We start from the raw sequence: 18,675 nt of genomic DNA on the forward strand, positions 1-18,675 counted from the left end.
TCCTCATGACTGTTCATCACGGGCTTCCTTCCGCTTTTCAGAGGTCTTCCCACCTTGTGGCTTAAAAACACCAGCAGGAGGAAAAGCAAATAATGTTCTTAATGTAAATCCACAGCAAAAATGACTCAAGAACTGTTTCCCAGTGTTGGCAGGTATGGTTCCCTGCATTCTTCATCCACAGGGTAACTTGAATGCATGGTGCTGATGAACCTGCCAGAAGCCTGAACTTTTAGGACTTGTTCAAGTTTTTGAGAACCTAAGGGGATAATCAATGGGCAGAAAGAGAGCTGAGCAGAAACACTTTGCCAGGGGAAGGGTGGAGAGGGGAAACTGGTTGAATCCTGAGATCATTCCCAAGAGGAAGGGAGTGCTACTTCCACAAGCAGCAGCCGGAAAGTTGTGCCAAGGCTCTGCTCAAGGGGTCAGGGTGCTCTGGGTGGAGGCGGTGGTCCCTCTCGCAGTTCTGGGTTACTGTTTAGGCAAAGCGAAGTCCCAGGCAGTTTTCTGTGCACATTTCCACATGGCCTGCATGAGGCGGGTGAAGCCCATGACTCTGGGCTTCTCTAGGCCTCTCATCAGCCGCTGCTTCATGATGGAAACAAATTCCTTATTGCTCAGCTCCCCATTGCCATCGCAGTCAAAGAGTGCAAACACCACATCACACACATGGTTGGAGAGTTCCACTTTAGCTGTTGTCCTGGCCACCTGCTGCATGGTCACTTTATCAAGAGATGGCCCCGCCATATGCTAAAAGCTTAATGCAGTGTCCACATCATTAATATTCTTTAGGAAAGTAAAGAAGTCATCCACTTCCTGAAATGTCAGACCCTTTCCCTCTTTGAGGTGCTTCTTGAGCTGCTTCTGCATGGCAGTTAACTTCTTAGACTGCAGTCCACTGTAGGCCAGCAGCATGCCACCGAACTGCCTCTCAGTAATTTTCCTATCCACAGGGTCATGGTGTTTGAACTCTAATTTCAGAACATCATGCTGAAGTTTACCCTGAAATTCAAGGAAGTTTTTGATTGTCAGCTACCCCTTAAGATCAGCTCCAAAGGAGTAGGTTGTGAGGGCTGAACACAAGCCAGACTTTAGAGTGTTACCTGTAGTAGGACGATCTCTGTGACGCATACCCGTACTGGTTTGGGAGCGAATGATGCTCTGAACCTACTCAAACTCCTCCATGTCTACTTCTCCATATCCATTCAAGTCAAACATCTTGAAGGCAACTTCAAAATTTTTCTGAGGAGTAGAAAGAACAGTTGTAAGGAAAATGTAGTCCAAAAAGGATATGAGTCCACATTCTCCAAGGGTATAGAATATACTACCTTCATCAGCAAATTTTTCTCGTTCCTGGGCAGTTTTCTTTCCATCAAAGCATTTTATTGTATATTGATCTAGACCCAAGTTTTCTGGTTGTTTTTCATTGCGTGTTATGGATCACACAAAATCTTATGGAGTCATAAACACTTCAGATTCACCAGGTTCATTGATTACTTTCAAGGTGGCAAAATATTGGATGATTTTGTCTGGTGTGGAATACACTCGAATCCTATTCTCATATTCCATCACTTTTCTGTCTCTGAATCCAAAATGTTTCTTCTTTTTCTCTTCCTGATGAGGCTCAAGACAAACACCTGCAGCCCCTTTTTCATGGTTACAAACCTCCCCTTCATCTTTATTCTTCCTTTTATCACCAAGTTCATTCTTTAGGTTGTTTACAGATGGTGGAGATTCTGCAAGGGCCCTCTTCCACAGGAGACCAGTACTTGCAGTTACTGCAGATGCTCCTAGGAAAGCCACCATCATTAGTTGTCACCTGATCTGGGTGGGCTATGATCCTCATGGTAACATCGAGAGCCCACAGCCAGTTCTGCCAATGCAGAAAGGGAGTTAAGAGGAAATATTCTGTACACACTGGAGCTGCCAACGCTCTTGGGTCAAAGCCGCCCACCTCTAACAACCCGACCTTTTTGATTTATATCCAATTTTTATTCCTGTTTCATTAGGAACTCAGAGAGACTGAGTCATAGAGCCGCTAAGGAAATTTGCTCAGGGACAGCTTTAGTTGATGAGCTTTATACCCCAGTCTGTAATATCCAGTACTTAACCATTTCTCAGTGAACAAACAGGCGGAAGAATCCCTACATTAGGTGTTTTTGTCCATGATTCCTAGAAGAAGAGGGTCCCACATTTCTAATTTATCAACTGAGCGACTGTAATGAGCCTTCTGTAGATTGTAAAGGAGAGCTCTGTACGTTTGCTTGTGGTTTATTCAGGGATGGGTATACAATGCTGGCATTGGAAAGTCAGGCAGTGACTGTATTTACAAGAAACTCTCTGAGCACTTGAGATCTGAAACCTATCTGACAATTATTAGATCAGCCTGTCTCTGTAGACAGGGGTGGAATGAAGCAAATTGGATTTTCCACCAATTCTCAAAGGGCATGAACTCAACTTTTGTGGTTCATAGGACAATTCAAGTTTTGATTTGGGGCAGAATGACCCCATGTAGAGAGGACAGTCTAGCTAGATTGTAAGAGCATTCAGTTCTGTTTCAATGTGGGAGCTCCAGGGAGTCAGAATCTTAGTTTTATGTTTTATATAGAACCCATTGATATTAAATCACTTGGGGTTTTTTTTTTTTGAAATAAAAATGTGTGTATTTATGTATGTGTGTATTAAGATTTACTATGACAACCTTGTGTAGTTGGCCTTAAGAAAAACACAGGATATTTGAGTGCATTTTACAAGAGTATATACGTTTCTCTGGTTGCTATATTTCCATACCTGATTTTATTTTATTTTATTTAAGATTTATTTATTTATTCATGAGAGACACACAGAGAGAGAGGCAGAGACACAGGCGGAGGGAGAAGCAGGCTCCATGCAGGGAGCCCAACGTAGAACTCGATCCCAGGTCTCCAGGATCATGCCCTGGGCTGAAGGCAGCGCTAAACCACTGAGCCACCTGGGCTGCCCCACACCTGATTTTAGTTTTAAAAAATGGCACCACTTAAAGAAGTGCAGGAGTTTGAAAAGCACAAGTTTAAATGGTGACATAGACACGTTCATTCCACACCCCCACCCACATTCACTGATGTCACTAACTTGGCCTTAAGTTAACATATTTAAACCTCTTGTTAGTTAATGCTTATTCAGTGGGTCTTTGCCTTATATTACCTCTATTAGATTTACTTTTCTGAATATGCTTTTAAAATTTGAACTATGAAAAAAAAATTAAAAAAATAAAATAAAATTTGAACTATGGGGCAGCCTGGGTGGTTCAGTGGTTTAGTGCTGCCTTCGGCCCAGGGCGTGATCTTGGAGACCCAGGATCGAGTCCCATGTTGGGCTCCCTGCGTGGAGCCTGCTTCGCCTTCTGCCTGTGTCTCTGCCTCTCTCTCTCTCTCTCTCTCTCTTGAATAAATAAATAAATAAAATCTTTTAAAACAAATTTCTGAACGATGTTAGTCAAAAGATGACAAGGTAATCTTATCCTGGAAGTGAATCTGGTCTACCTTCTTCTCCTTAAAAAAAAGGTTCATTTTTATCATTAAACCATTCTCCCAATATTGGTAATATGAAGGAGGATAAAGACAAGGAAAATCCACATGAACAGATAATCCTAGCAGTGCCTGTATTAGGCTAGGGGGGATACTTTCATGCTCATGCTACACGGTGGCTAAACTGATGCTCTGGCATAGTCAGCACTTGAAACTGAATCACAAACCAGTCTCAAGCAATGTGATGAGGGAGTTCTAGAAAATAGACCTACATCCGTGTCCAGATTTCTGCTTTTGATCTGTGAGGCTTTGGTCATAATTTATTTAAATGTACGATATAAATTGGATGTATTTCTCAATGACTAAAAACAAAAACAAAACAAGCACCCCCCCCCCAAAATTAAAAACCCTCAGAATTAGTGGTTCATATGAATCTGAGACCTAGTCTGCTTTAACTGCATTACTCCTGACACGTGAATTCCCTGTTGGCTTGATCACAGGTTCACTCAGACTTGTTCCATTGTTTGCTTTACGGCAGAAGTCTGCATCTTACAAACCTCAGCTACTATCATCCTTTTGTTCTTAAACCCCATTTTCTCAAACAAATCTCATTCTGTATTTTGGATCATAGCTATTTACTTTCCCTTTAGAAAGCAGAGTTAGGAACACACTATTTTCATCTATAAAATGAAACATTTGTAAACTGGCTTAGGAGTAGGTGACCACATAATTAATCACCCAAAACAGTGTATTTATGAGAGTGAACAGGAATGTTACTAATAATTACACTGGAACAATAGGCTTACACCGGGTGGTTCCAGTCAAATGGAGACATGTGGTCATTGCACTCGTGTGAACATATTGTCATGTGTACTGTCTGTCAGTATATAAATGGATTTGAATTCCTAGCCCTGGAGGTTTGCAACTGAAAACACAGTTGAAATCTTCCAACATTATTATCTACTTTGAATCTAAATTGATTCAATTAAAATTTGATTTGATTAAAATTTCTAGTCAGAAAGCCTTGTTAGCAAAAAACCAGAAAGTTATTATTTTCGACAAATATCTAGCAATGCTCTTTACTACCTGCTACGAGCCAGAAACCTGTGCTAGGCACTCCAGGGATGCAACTGTGTGCCAAATAGACAGAATCCCTCATCATGAGGCTCACAGTCTGTGCAGAATGTAGATGAATTCGTGGACTGTTTCAGTGTTTTATGATGAGTGAAGAAAGGATGTCAAGAGAATACACAAGGATGACACTTCACACAGCCTTAGTGTAATATCCAAGCAGAGAGTTCAAGGATGTGCAGAAGTTAAAATGGTGAATGGAGAAGCGAAGTGTTCTAGGCTGAGGGGAGAGTATGTTCAGAAACCAGGAGAGTAAAGTAGAAGGGAAGGTGGATCAGTCTTGCTGGGTGTGTAGCCCTGTGTGGGATGTAGTCTGGCAATGAAGCTGGATAAGTGGTCCCAGACCTTAAGAGCCCTTAAAAACTCTGATAGGGAATTTTAATGAGTGTAAGGGAGATGCCAGTGAAGGCTTCAAAGGCAGTAATAGCAAGTGCTTTAGAGAAAGACCTCTCAGTCTAGGTGTGCAGAGCGGATTAGAGTTCTGGGTGCGAGGAGCAGGAGGGCAGTAAAACAAACCAGGAGACCTAGAAGAGAGCCCTGACAGTGATGGGCAAATGCTTAGAGTCAGCAGGACTTGGTAAGAGCTTTAATGTGCGGGGAGAGAGTTAGGATTTTCTTCCCCAAAAATTCATAGGTTGAAATCCTGAGCCACGGTGTCCAGATACACGGGGAAAATTTAGACACAGACTTAGAAGAAAGACCATGTGAAGATACAGGGAACAGACAGATAATTCCCTCAGAATCCTCAGCAGGAACCAGCTCTGCCAAAACCTTGGTCTTGGACTCAGAGCCTCCAGAGCTTTGACCCAATACTTTTCTGTTGTTGAAGCCACCTGGTATGTACTACGTGTTGAAGCAGCCCTAGGCAACTAATTCAGATGGCTACTCAGGTTTGAAGCTTGAATATGTGGGTACTTTTCAGGAAATGGTTTTAAACAAAAGCAAAGGAGCAGAAAAACCCATTGTGGGGAATAGTGTGACTCAGTTTTGACATGTTGACTTTGGGGTACTTGTCAGATCTCCACGTCAGGAGGTCCACCTGGCTGTTGAACAGTCAAGGGTCAGGAGAGACAGCAGAGCTGGAGTTCCAGATTCAAGAGTCATTGTATGTAGGGAGGAACTGGTGCCAGGGGGGTGGACATCAGGGGGAACACGAGAGGTGAGGTGAAGTGAAAGTAAGCGCTACTATGACCTTCATACTGGACACTTGCCTCACACACCAAGTAGGTGAAAAAGGCTGTTATATGTTGTTTTAAAATATTTGCTTGTAGGAATTAGCATGAAAGGAGTTCGCAGCCAGGTCGGGATTATCAAATAGAATGGCAGCCACCCAGAGGGCCAGTCTTGGCTACCCCTTGGGTCAAGGAGTTTCCCCTTTGAGGTAGTCCCAGAACAGACTCAGAAATTCTGACTCAAGCTCACAAAGCTTAGAGAGACACTATGTAGCACCCAGATACCAAATTATTAATTTATAATAAATAGAACTGGCAGGTGGAACAGATACGCTGTCTGCCTAACCAACCTCTTCTATCATTTACAAAATTGCTACAGAGGGAAACAAATTATCAGAAGGTTGTTTGGTACGCATGGAATCAGAACAAGAGGGTTAGTTTAATGATTTGAATTAGTAATGAGATCAGGCTCCAATCACTGATGTAGTGGCTCCCATGAGCAAGAAGGGATTGCCAATCTGACTGTGGACTGTAGCCCATCCATCCCCATCAGCCATCATCTGGCTGCCCCCCACCCTGAACAGTACTTGAGAGGCGCTGCCAATTTTCCACTCTGCAACTTTCCTTGCTTCCATAGATGATCCACTCCATTTTAAGGAAAACAGTTTGTCTTTGGAATATGAATATCTTCAATCAGATTAAAGGCTGATCCTGCTGCCGTAGGACCCATTCACTTTCTTTGAAATGACTCCGCGTCTCTTTGCTTTCACCCGTCATGTGTTGATTTTAAAGTTTCTCCTCAATTCTACATTCTTAGCTGTGGGGGTGGGGATGGGTGTTGGAGAAGAGATTTTGCCATGGCTCTCATTTAAAATTTTTAAGTAAAAAAATAAAATAAAATAAAATAAAATTTTTAAGTAAGAAAAAAATAAAAAATAAAAATAAAATAAAAATTTTAAGTAGGGATGGATATAATGTTTTCAAAACAGTGATTTTGGAAATGATTATTTCAGGAGAAATGTCTTTCGGCAAATTTTCTGTAGATGTCAATTTGTAAAATATTATTAATTCAGCTGTTTTATATATAACGTTTCCGTTTTCCTACTCATTCTAACGAGAATGCCAAGCTTCTCTGGAGTCAGGTGGCTCTCTTACTATGGGGGCACTTCTGCTACTAAGACTTTTTATAATTCAGATGACACAGTATCACAATGCGGAGAAGGCAGTGCACATTTATTTGAGGGTTGTCATTTCTTTGAGACCTTTTGAATATTTTCCTTTTACTTTAAATAGGTAAATAATGTTTCCTTCTGGGGCTGTTTTTCATCAAATGCAAGTTGGACTTGCAAGTAAAGTTGACAAAACTTTGAGCTTCTCTCTCCCCATAGCTCCAGGTCAGTGAAATTAAATTAATAGGGCTTCTCCTTTTAACATAATCTGTTATCAAAAGTCATATGTTCTATGGAGATAAACATGAGTCTCTTTTATACTTATTCTCTTTCATCTTTTGCTGTTTCTGTTGGTGTTCTGGGTGGGGCCCTAGACGGGCAAACCTGACAGTTGGGATTTTTATCCATATAGGCTTGCTTGCAAGATGAAGCTCTTCACAGGAAAAAGATTTCAAAATTTAGTCAAGGTGCCATTTTCATAGTCAAAAATGTTTCCTCCTAAATATATTCTCTGGTCTTTAAATTGGCCAGACCCCCCAAATCCTCCTTCTTGATCTGAGCAAGGATAGAGGTGAGGAAAGACAAATCAATAGAAATAAAACACAGTTTGGCTCCCAAAGGGCCCCTGATGTACTAGGGGTGGGGACAGACACATATATGCAAGTAGCAGCCATACAGTGGCAGGTGTTCTCAGAGCCACAGATGTTGCAGAAGAAAAGGATGTGTAGAGAAGCCCATTGGAGGGTGGGGCAGGTCTGTAAGTGTGTGCCACACATTTAGAAACAAGGACCTTGGTTCATGAGACACTGCTATTTCTGTGGAGTTGGCTTTCTGCACACTTTTAGGGAGGCTTGGATTTGAACGAGAGGGGCTAATTCTATCAGAGGGAGCAGAGCTGGAATGTGCTGGATAGGAATCCCTCCTTGAACGGAACAATGGATAGTGAATGTCACCTGAGTGCAACACCAGCTTTTCAAAGGGAGCAATTTGATGGGATGCAGGGCCACGGCCCTGCTGTAAATAATCAGTTTTAGAGAGGGGTCCCCTAAAATCTTCTCAGCTAGCCCCTTAGCAGGAATGAGTTAATGGTGGGGAGGGAGTCTGTGCCACAGATGCCTGTGGGGTTTAAGAGGAGGGTTCAACAACAGGGAGATGGAGAGTTGCCAGGGTATCCCTTCCTGGCCAAAACTGCCTCTGACGATATCTCACATTGGGTTCTTTTCAAGATCCCCAAAGAAAATGCACTGGAGCCGATGGCAGTGAAATCTGCTGCCTCCAAGGGAACAGCTCTTCCCAGAGTTAAGCATGGATTTGGTCTCCAGCCTAGGTTTAGAGAAAAGACGGAGGAAGGTTCTCCTAGCTCCCCACACCGGCGACCCAGGTATCCCTCGTACCCACGGAGAAAAGGTGGTACTCAGGAGCGGACCTGATGCTGACCATTCTGAGCAGTTGTGCTTGCTCCCCTGGGAAATGTGGGCCACAAGGTCTTCATCTCAGAGGAAGTAAAAATCACCAGACCAGTGGCTCCCACCAGTTTATTAATTTTGAAGCCCTATTGCAATCACCAGGAGCCAGAAGTGCCACCTAAAAGCAATAAGAAAATAATAAATAATGTTTGTCTGCTCAAGATGCTTTCACTCCAGTGACTTACACCTTTCATTCCTGGCTTATCTATTTCAACGTCGTAATCTAATTCTATAATGGTTGAGGGAGTGGGGAGGAGTGCAAGTGGAATAGGAAGGGGTCACACGTGATAAGAATCACATTTTGAATGTCATTATAAGAAGTAGCTTCTAATTTTTAAGTATCTGTTCCTACTCTTGATTTAGAATATCTGCTCTTACAGATGACTTAGTTTGCCCCTCTCCCTCGAATCAAATCAGATCTCCTATCTTCTGCTCTCCAAAGATGCTCCTGATTATCTGGGAACTGGATAGCCATCACATACCTTTTTAGGTGTGCTTCGTGGTGGGCACAAGCTGAGCTAGGTATTTTGTGTGCCAGGGAGCGCTCAGCAAAGCTGTGCTCGCACTGAATAATGAGACCTTTTGCTAAGTGCAGCGTACCGAGCTTTGTTGATAATTATTCTGCACTGCTAGTAAAGAACCCAAACACACAGGAGTTTCGAATGATTTCACAGCTGATTTATATGCACAAAGAATAATTAGCATCATGTAATTTTCCTTGCCAGATTGATTCTCATTTGAATATCGAAAGATACGTCATTTAAAAATAATTTCATACCTCACTGATGAACTAAAATTGAGACATTGGGCACATATGGTTTGTATATGCTAGTGGGCAAGTGAACAATCATCCTCTCTCTTAGGAAGTAGGGACAGCAAAACCCACAAAAAGTTAATTACCGACCTTGGAGAGAAGCAACCGTCATTTCTAAGCCTGTTATCTTGGAAAGGGAACCTGGGCCTCACAACTTGATGGCCAACTGCGCCACCTGCAATATTACAGAGGGGCTTGGAAATAACACCATTGACATCAAAACTCCACAAATTTTTTTTTTTAATTAACTTTTATTGGTGTTTAATTTACCAACATACAGAAAAACACCCAGTGCTCATCCCGTCAAGTGTCCACCTCAGTGCCCGTCACCCATTCCCCTCCAACACCCGCCCTCCTCCCCTTCCACCACCCCTAGTTCGTTTCCCCGAGTTAGGAGTCTTTATGTTCTATCTCCCTTCCTGATATTTCCCAACATTTCTTTTCCCTTCCTTTATATTCCCTTTCACTATTATTCATATTCCCCAAATGAATGAGAACATACACTGTTTGTCCTTCTCCGATTGACAAAACTCCACAAATTAAGAAAGACAGATACAGTATTTCCACTCACCTTCTTAAGGATGAATGACTTTAGAGCTACAGCAGACTGACTTGGTTTTAAAGAAAGGAGGGTGTTGAGAGACATCTCCCCGATGATGATGCCATCCAGGGCCTGCCCTGGCACACTTGCATCAGAGGGCTGTGCCCACCCCACACAGCACTTTCTCTGTGTCATTCTGGCCAACTTCCCAGCCTTCCTCCTCTGCAGTTCTCCAGACTTCGAAATTAGGCCTCCATCACCACCAAAACTCCCTGCTTGGCTCCGCTCTGGGAAACCCCCCAAGCCCATGCATGGAAGCAGTTAGCCCTGACTGTGCAGGGCAGGCCCTGAGTTGCACTCCCACAGCCATGTTCAGCTAGTCAAGAGGATATAAGGCCCCATAGGTCAGTAGGGCAGCACCGCTGCATGGGACCAGCCTCACCTTTGCTTGTCCCATCCAGGAACCTGGGTCAGCACCTTGCTTCCCCCATGCCTGAGCCTTGCCACCATTAGCCACATGATCTCTTATTTTATAGGATGTGTTTCTGCAGCTGTCCTGCTCCTCACTCCAGTCCATGTGCTGGGGTTCTTGCTCCCTGCCACCACCAGGTGTGTCTGTCTGCCTCAGAGCTCCAGAAACCCCGTGCAAGTAAGCCCACCCCAATGCTTGCTTCCTGTGTGCCAGGGCTGCCAAACCACTCACTCAGGACCCCCCATCTGACTGGTCTTGTGTGGAAAGCCCTCGGGTTCTGACATTCCCACTTCCTCATTGATTTCAGTGAGTTTAAATGTCACTTACTATAGAACCAGAATGCTTTTAAGCTAAATAAATTTTCTCTAATTGGTGAGATTTCAGGGTGCAGCAATGAGAAGACTTTCAGGCCATATATATACCCTACACAATTAAAAAACAATCAGGTATTGGCAAAAAGTTGGACGTAGACCCATCTTTGGAGAATGAGGGTGCATAACTCATTGTGAATGTCACTTCACTGAAAGTCACACTCACATTGTCCTCCCCACAGTGAAGTTATAAGAGTTCATGTTAGCGACTGATTTTATTTTTGAATAGCATGGCTACTAATATTTGTAATATTGTCAACAGTATAAGTCAAAATTATTTTCTAGAATTTGACTTCATAAGCAGAGCCTTTTGAGGCTTGACTTGATGGAGTTAATTTGTATCAACCTGGACCTGGTGTTGGGGGCTTCTGTGGATGAGGATGGTAAGTGGTAGTTGGCTGATGGTAGAGAGTTTGGGCACTTAGGAGAACAAGAGCAAACTGATGTGAATCACTACCATAGACGTTCTGGAATAACAGCAAAGGAGAACCAAGATCCAGTATTTTCAGGGCCAGGTGATCATCAAAGACTGTAGCTAGCCTGGCTTAAAAACCAGACTCTTGCTTCACAGATGGTGTCTGTGATGAGGTTCTTAGCCAGTCATATAAAAACTTATTCTAGGAATCCCTATATTTCATCTCTTGTCTAGAAATGAGGGGGATTTGACAATACTTTTATCTCTCTCAACTGCAGTCACTTGCATTTTAGGAAGGACCGATGTGATTAATCTTAAAAATTCAGGCCCTGACACAAGCTGGATTTCCTCCTCTCACAGTCAGGTGTCATCCCTGAAATGAGTCTGGCCTGGGGGGAGCCACAGCAACACCTGCCCGCTTCCTTCAGCACTTCTGAAGTCCCCAGAGCTCCTGTCTGATTATCCCATTTGGCTTAGCAGTTTGCTCCTTGGGTCTTGAAAAACAAAATGAAACAAAACAAACCAGTTATTGGAGGCAGTTGGGATTCCATGGGTGGTGCAACTCAGTAAGAAGAGCAAAGTTTGTAGCCTGAGACTTAATGGTATCCCAGGACGGCCACTACCTAGTACTGTGATCTCAGACATCTTACCATCTCTGGGCCACAGTTTTCTCCATGAATAGGAATAGTAATGTCCAAATACAAATAGGAAGAATAATACTTACTTTGCAAATTTATGGAAAGATTAGAATGTACCGGTGTGTAGTATGTGCTCAGTAAAAATTTGTGGAATGTGATGGAATAGCTAATTTCATGCATATCTTTTGGGGTTATATATGTTCCAGGACATTTAAGTCCTCATCAAAACCATCAGGCGGAGAGGGCAGAGGGGTGTCCTTGAACAGTGAAGACTAGCTGACCCTGACAAAGGGCATCCAGAGACTCAGGGTACCCATGGTTACAAAAAAGAACTCACCTTAGTGCTCAGACAATGCAAAGTAAAGCAGAAACACTGCCTTTGAGATGCCTTTATTACTGTGTTTCTAGATCTTTCTTTTTTTAAGTAATTCTATGCCCAACGTGGGGCTTGAACTCACAACCCCAAGACTAAGAGTTACATGCTCTACGGATGAGCCAGCTTGGCACCGCTGTTTCTAGTTATCTTCGTCGCAAAGTCTGAATCCTGTATGTCTGGCTTTCTCTTGCTTTTTTTTTTTTTTAAGATTTTATTTATTTATTCATGAGAGACACAGAGCACAGAGAGAGGCAGAGACACAGGCAGAGGGAGAAGCAGGCTCCATGCAGGGAGCCCGAAGTGGGACTTGATCCTGCCCTGAGCCAAAGGTAGATGGTTAACCACTGAGCCACTCAGGTGTCTCTCTTGCTTTCTTTTTGGCTCCTTCTCACCTCTTATTTTCCTGGCCCCGTTTCTTATCCTCATTTCCATAATGAGTAACTCCATGTCTAAGATCCATCTTAATCCAGCTATATGACCTACCACAATTTGGGTGAATTGCATGAGATTGCATGAGATTCCATATACAGAAGAACTTCGTAAAGTGTAAAATCTTATACAAATGTAAAGAATTGTGACATTTGGTGAGGATGATGCTTATAATGATGACCAAAATCCAGTGGGTTAACCCTAAAGATGTCTCTGCAGCTTTGAGTTCTAATCTAGAGCAGTTAATGAACATTTAAGCAACTGTGCTTACTGGTGAAAAATAATTAGTTTGATAATCAATTAAATTCTCTGCTGATGTGAATGAGCATGTGAATAAAAAAGAAATCAGTGTATATAATCTTTAGGAAAATCTCCAACTGTGTTTCACACCAGTCTCAACAAACTGAATCATCATGGAATTGGGAAATGATTGGATGTAGATTGCAAAAGTGGAGACAGTAGAGATAAATGATGACTATTTTGGAGGAAAATGTGCATGTCTATAAAGCACTTTTTGAGAATTTTTGAAAGGTGGCCCTTCCTGCAGGTGGAAGGAGCCCTGTCCCAGGAGAGAGGGCCAGGACCACAGAAGGCCAGCTGGAGTTCAGCCCCAGTGCTGCTGGGACCAGGCACCCTCAGGCAGGCCACCACCTTTCAGTCCTGCTGGGGAGTCCTGAGTGAGAGCCACCTAGTCCTCTACAGATTGGTTTTTGGGACTATTGCATTTGACAGTAATGTTTCAAGCACATTGCAGACACTTAGGAAATTTATGTGAAAGAACTAAAGGGAAGATGGGAAATTGGGAAAGGGGGAAAAATAAAGAAGAAGATTCTGGATGCCAAGTGTTTAAGGATCTTGTCCCTGTCTCTGGGATCTCATGATCTCACCATGGAGTAGGGCTTGTTGGTGAGTAGATGGTTGATGCAAGATTGACAATTTGCATCCTCTTTTAAAAACTTGAAGCATCCTCTTCTCATAACCAAAGATATTTAAAAGAAAAAAAACAAGTCCATTTTACTTTTGAGCAAATGCAGGTAGTATCCCTACTTGGAATTGGGAGTGAAATATATCTTGAGAAGACTGAAGAAACCAGAAAGAAACCCTAAAATGTTGGGGTGTTTAGGAAGAGAGGAGAGAAAATCAAACTGAGTTTAATTACATTAGAAGTTGATTCCAGGGGCACCTGAGTGGCTCAGTGATTGAGCGTCTGCTTTTGGCTCAGGTCATGATCCCGGGGTCCTGGATCAAGTCCTGCATCCGGCTCCCCACAGGGGAGGAGCCTCCTTCTCCTCTGCCTATGTCTCTGCCTCTCTTACTGTGTCTCTCATGAATAAATAAATAAACCTTTTAAAAAAAAAAAAAGAAGTTGATCCCATCATGAATGGTAAGGATTGGTGAATACTTCCTCAGCAAATCTCAGGATCCTGGAGGGAATTTTGAATCACCATGGTGTATGCAAAGCGAGTGGGGTTTCCTAAACCTAAACGTTCATGTCCAAAAGCAGCAAACACAGCCTTACGTGTCACTGTCAAAAAGCATGGTTGAACTTCTTTTCCCAATGTGTATTGCAATGTTAGCAAAACAGGATTTTACTTTTTAAAGATTTTATTTATTTATTTGACAGAGAGAGTGCACAAGCAGGGGGAGTGGCAGACAGAGGGAGAGGGAGAAGCAGGCTCCCCACTGAGCAGGGAGCCCAATGCAAAGCTGGGCATTAGATCCCAGGACTCTGGGATTGTGATCTGAGCTGAAGGCAGATGCTTAACCGAGGGAGCCACCCAGGCACCCCAAATCAAGATTTAAAAAGGAAAACAAAGCAAAGCGTTTTTTTCTTCTAAGAAGAAAATGGAATGATCTTCTCAGGATAGTAAGGCTTTCTAGCTGAGGCTGCAAAGCAGCCAGGAGGCATGAAAAGTAGCAACAGGGACTCCCATGACTAAACCCTTAAAAAGTGTGAAATAGTTAATTTCACAGGAGGCTTTCCTTGTTCTTTGGTAAAGCTTGGTGAATTTACCCACTGATTCGTTAATATAGACTTTCGCTCACATGTTTGTACTATTCTTTCAAGCTTTCCACCCAAGCTCTTCAAATAGAATCTCTAAGAAAAGCTTTCAATGTGAGTGGGAGAAACAGCTGAACACCTTGCTGGAGTATTCTGTGGGGAATTGTATTATTATAATTTGTATTATTATACTCAGTTTTATTAAATTTCCTTTTCCTTCTACCTAATGTTCTTTTTCTGTAAGAGGGAAAGCCAAAAGAGAAAAAAAAAAAGGTCTAAAATCACTTTTATGACTTTTAGCTTATAAAGTTAAAAAATTACCATAAAAAAAGAAAATCATTCTTTAATGCAGTGGCTAAAATTAGGCATTCTATAGTCTTAATAATTATATTCTGGTGTTAAATTAACTTTTGAACAATACTCTGCAATTCAAGTAGCAGACGGCAAAGAAACCAAATTGCATGTTATTTCATTTTTTATGAGTAAGAAATATTGGTCCCTTTCAAACCTGAGTAGTTCATATTGATGGCTTTAATTATTTTAGGGCCTGGCTTGTTTTTCACTTAAATGTACACATGGAGTTTAAAATAACTTTTGAGCCCCCACAATGTATTTATTTTCCCTGGATTTTCTATTAACATCAAGACAATGGCTTCTAGAGTTGATGACATCTACCTTTTTCCTACTTAACTGGCTGTTCTCATGCCATGTCAATAGTCCAGCTGTGGGCATAACTTCACATTATTCTATCATTAATCTAATTAAATGGCCCATATTCTCATGCTTGCTCTAATTCAGCCACAATAATAAACTGCAAATATTGGGATGTTGCATTTTTCATTACACGCCTGTTAGCTTTATTGGTGTGATTTGATCTTACAAATTATGATATTAAAGTGTAAACGAACAAGGGGCTATTACTTAGATAATTCTTTGTTTTACACTTAGGCATAGTACAGAGAAGATTTTAAAAATCATGGTTGGCTTCCTTCCTTTGATTTTCCCCAGAATGCTATAACTTTGGTTCTGTCCATATGGTGCAGTGATGGTAGACTTGTAAGCATATGGGAAATATGTCAAATATAAGGTTATCGGTGGACAATGGAACTCTGAACATCAAAACTCAATGAAATATTGACTGAGAATCTAGATATATCCTGCCTCCAAAAACATGCTTTTTAGAGAAATATGATAGAAAGAGATATGTAGAAATAATAATGCTGTACAAAATAATGTATATTAAGCACTAAGTTATAAATATTTTGAGTTCAAAAGTGACAGGTTATAAAGTTTTAGAGCTAGTCGGAAATTTAGACTCACCTAGTCCCACTCCCTTATTTTGCAGGGAAAAAGAAAAATGAAGGTCCAGAAAGGTTAAATGACTTGTCTAGGGTGACTCAGCATGTACGTTATTATGCAGGATGGAAGGTAGGGTCCCCTAACTCCCAGCCCAGGCCTCTAAAGACCATGACTGCCTGCCATCATCTCCAAAGGGCGATCAGGGAGTGCTTCATAGCAGACGTGGGATTTGAATTAGGTTTTGAAAACCCAAATTCAGGGCCTCTTAGGTAGAACTCTGCAGGTTGGACATTGTACCTCTCTAGCAGGTGCCATTCCCATAGGTTCTGATGACCACATCCCAGAGGGAAAGACATAAGGCAGGATTGATACAGGCAGAGAACACGAAATGGTGTTGTGTTGGGGCGCTTTGACTGCCTCTGGATCACTTTCCCTGGGTATGTTTCTGTTTGAGTAACAGACCACCTGAGCCCAGAACAACCCTCAGGGAAAATCAGGTCAAATCAATAGGACTTCATTTCAAGGATGGGCACGTCAGGAATCCTTGGCATTACTAAAACCTTGACTAGGGCTTGAGTCCTGGCTCTACTGCTTACAGTCTATATGACCTTAGATAAGTTACTTAACCTCTCTGAGCTCAAAGATAATGGTGGCACCTACCTCACAGGGTTGCTGTGAACATTAAATGAGGTCGTATTTATAAAGCAATTATCAGAGCACCTGGTCTATAGTAAGTATGCTATAGTATAGTATAGGGTCTTAGTCCGTTCCAGATGCTGTAACAGAAATACCACGACTCCAGGGCAGCTTACACAGCATTTATTTGTCACAGTTCTTAAGGCTGGCAAGACCAAGATCAAGGCACAGTTCTTAAGGCTGGCAAGACCAAGATCAAGATGCCTGGGTGGCTCAGTGGTTGAGCATCTGCCTTTGGCCCAGGGCATGATCATGCAGTCCTGGGATCGAGTTCCACATCCAGCTTCTTGCATGGAGTCTGCTTCTCTCTCTGCCTATGTCTCTGCCTCTATATATATCTCTCTCATAAATAACGTCTTTAAAAAAAAAATCAAGGCACCAGTAGATTCAGTGGCTGGTCCATAGACAGCTGTCTTCTTGGGTCCTGTCACAGCTAAAGGGAAGAGGGAGCTCTGTGGGGTCTCTTTTATAAGGGCACTGATCCCATCATCAGGGCTCCATCCTCATGATGTCATCACCGTCCCCAAAAGTTCCACCTCCTAATACCATCACCTTGGGGATTACTATGTTTCAATATGAATTTGGGGTTGAGGGTCGGGATAAGCAAACACTGAGTCTGTAGCAGTAAGTATGAAATAATGGGTCACCGTTTTAACCATTAGGGTCCTAATCCATCGTGGAAGTCTGCAGCTAGCCCTCAGTTGGCCCTGAGCAATCCCTCTGAGGACTCCGAGGCCTTGGGAGAAATCAATTCCACTTTCTTCCTTGAGGCAACAAAGTCAAAGGCATGTATCTGGGACATTGTGAAAAATGCATTCATGAGCAAAGCCCTTCTGGCATCTCTCCCTCGGCGACCATAAAGCACTGTGCCATTTATTCAAAGAGCATTAAGACTGTTACCGTTTTCAGATTTTGAAATACCTTCTCTAAAAAACAGCTCCCCATGATGCCCATGCTAGGTATCTATCACAAAATCACCAGCAGTCATTGGCCTCTCCTACTCTGGCTTCAGAGCATCTAACGTCTTCATGTGCTTTAAGGACACATATATTTGGAATTTCTTTTCCTGATGTCCAGTGTCCAGAGTAGAAGATCTGGCTGAGCTTGCAGCTGGCATCACAGAGACTAAGTGATTTTCAGTATCAGGAGTGCAGATCTGTCCTTCCATTAAGGGAGAAATAAGATCACTGGATGCTAGGATGTCAGAGCAGACATCTGATACATTCCCCTTCTTTTCTGATAAGGTGGCAGTGTGGGCACAGGGGGCATTTAGGTGAAGCTACAAGGACAGCTGGAGCTGGTCCATCTTTCACTAGAAGCAGGAGGTCTAGAAAGGCAAAAGGGTAATGACATGCTGCCTCTTATAATTAATATTCTCCCAAAGGCTTTCCTTCCTGTGCTGTTAGTTCAAAGACCTCAGTGCCTCTGAATTTCCGTGTGGATGCTGCTGAGCAGCCCTTGTGGGTGGGGATCTCCTAGGAAAGGGGAGATGAGGTGATGAGGTGGGGAGAAGGGCCCACCCCCTTTCTCCATCTGCAGGAGGAGGGCCAATTTGGAGCTATCCTGGGGCACTTGTTCAACCCAAACAAAGACTTCCTGTCTGGAAGCATCGAAGGGGATGTCTGTTTATACTCCAGGTGTCATTTTGGAGTTTGATTCTGCTTCATTACACCACATGGGTTTCCACTAGAGAGAGATGAGGAAAATCCAGCAGCCTGTTTCCCCATGCTGAGGCATCATTGAGATATAAAAGTCGGGGCTTTTAGGTGCTCCATATTTAAATCCCTCTCATGGCAGCCTGTCTACAACTTCCATTAGGAAATTGGATTATAATATGTTGTAATGTCTGACAGTTTTTCATTCATTTAATTTGACTCATTCTTGTGGTTCATGCTTCAATGTTAAATCCCAGCTTTAAACACTTTGTGGTTTGGGGAACATGGAAATTCATTATGATCCAGTTTGGCCCAGAGCAGATACTCAGTTGTCATTTGCTCTCTCGGGGAGAGTTGGTGAAGCTTCAGGGGGTCCCAGGATAAGAAAAATACAATCTTTGCCTCTGCAGAACTTACCATGGCAAGGGACAGAAGGAGGATATAAGAGTAATAGTAAGTGGCCCTTTACAAGCAATATGCACAATTTAGTCTGATTATTACTGCAGCTCTGTAGAAATATCCGTGA

General features: G+C 42.5%; 1 pseudogene; it reads right to left on the reverse strand.

Moving 5' to 3' along the window:
• Positions 1 to 382: 382 nt before the first annotated feature.
• Positions 383 to 18,675, reverse strand: part of LOC121497749 — a 51,660-nt pseudogene continuing 33,367 nt past the window's right edge.

Source organism: Vulpes lagopus, chromosome 8 (genome assembly GCF_018345385.1).
Source record: "Vulpes lagopus strain Blue_001 chromosome 8, ASM1834538v1, whole genome shotgun sequence".
Classification (NCBI taxonomy): domain Eukaryota; kingdom Metazoa; phylum Chordata; class Mammalia; order Carnivora; family Canidae; genus Vulpes; species Vulpes lagopus.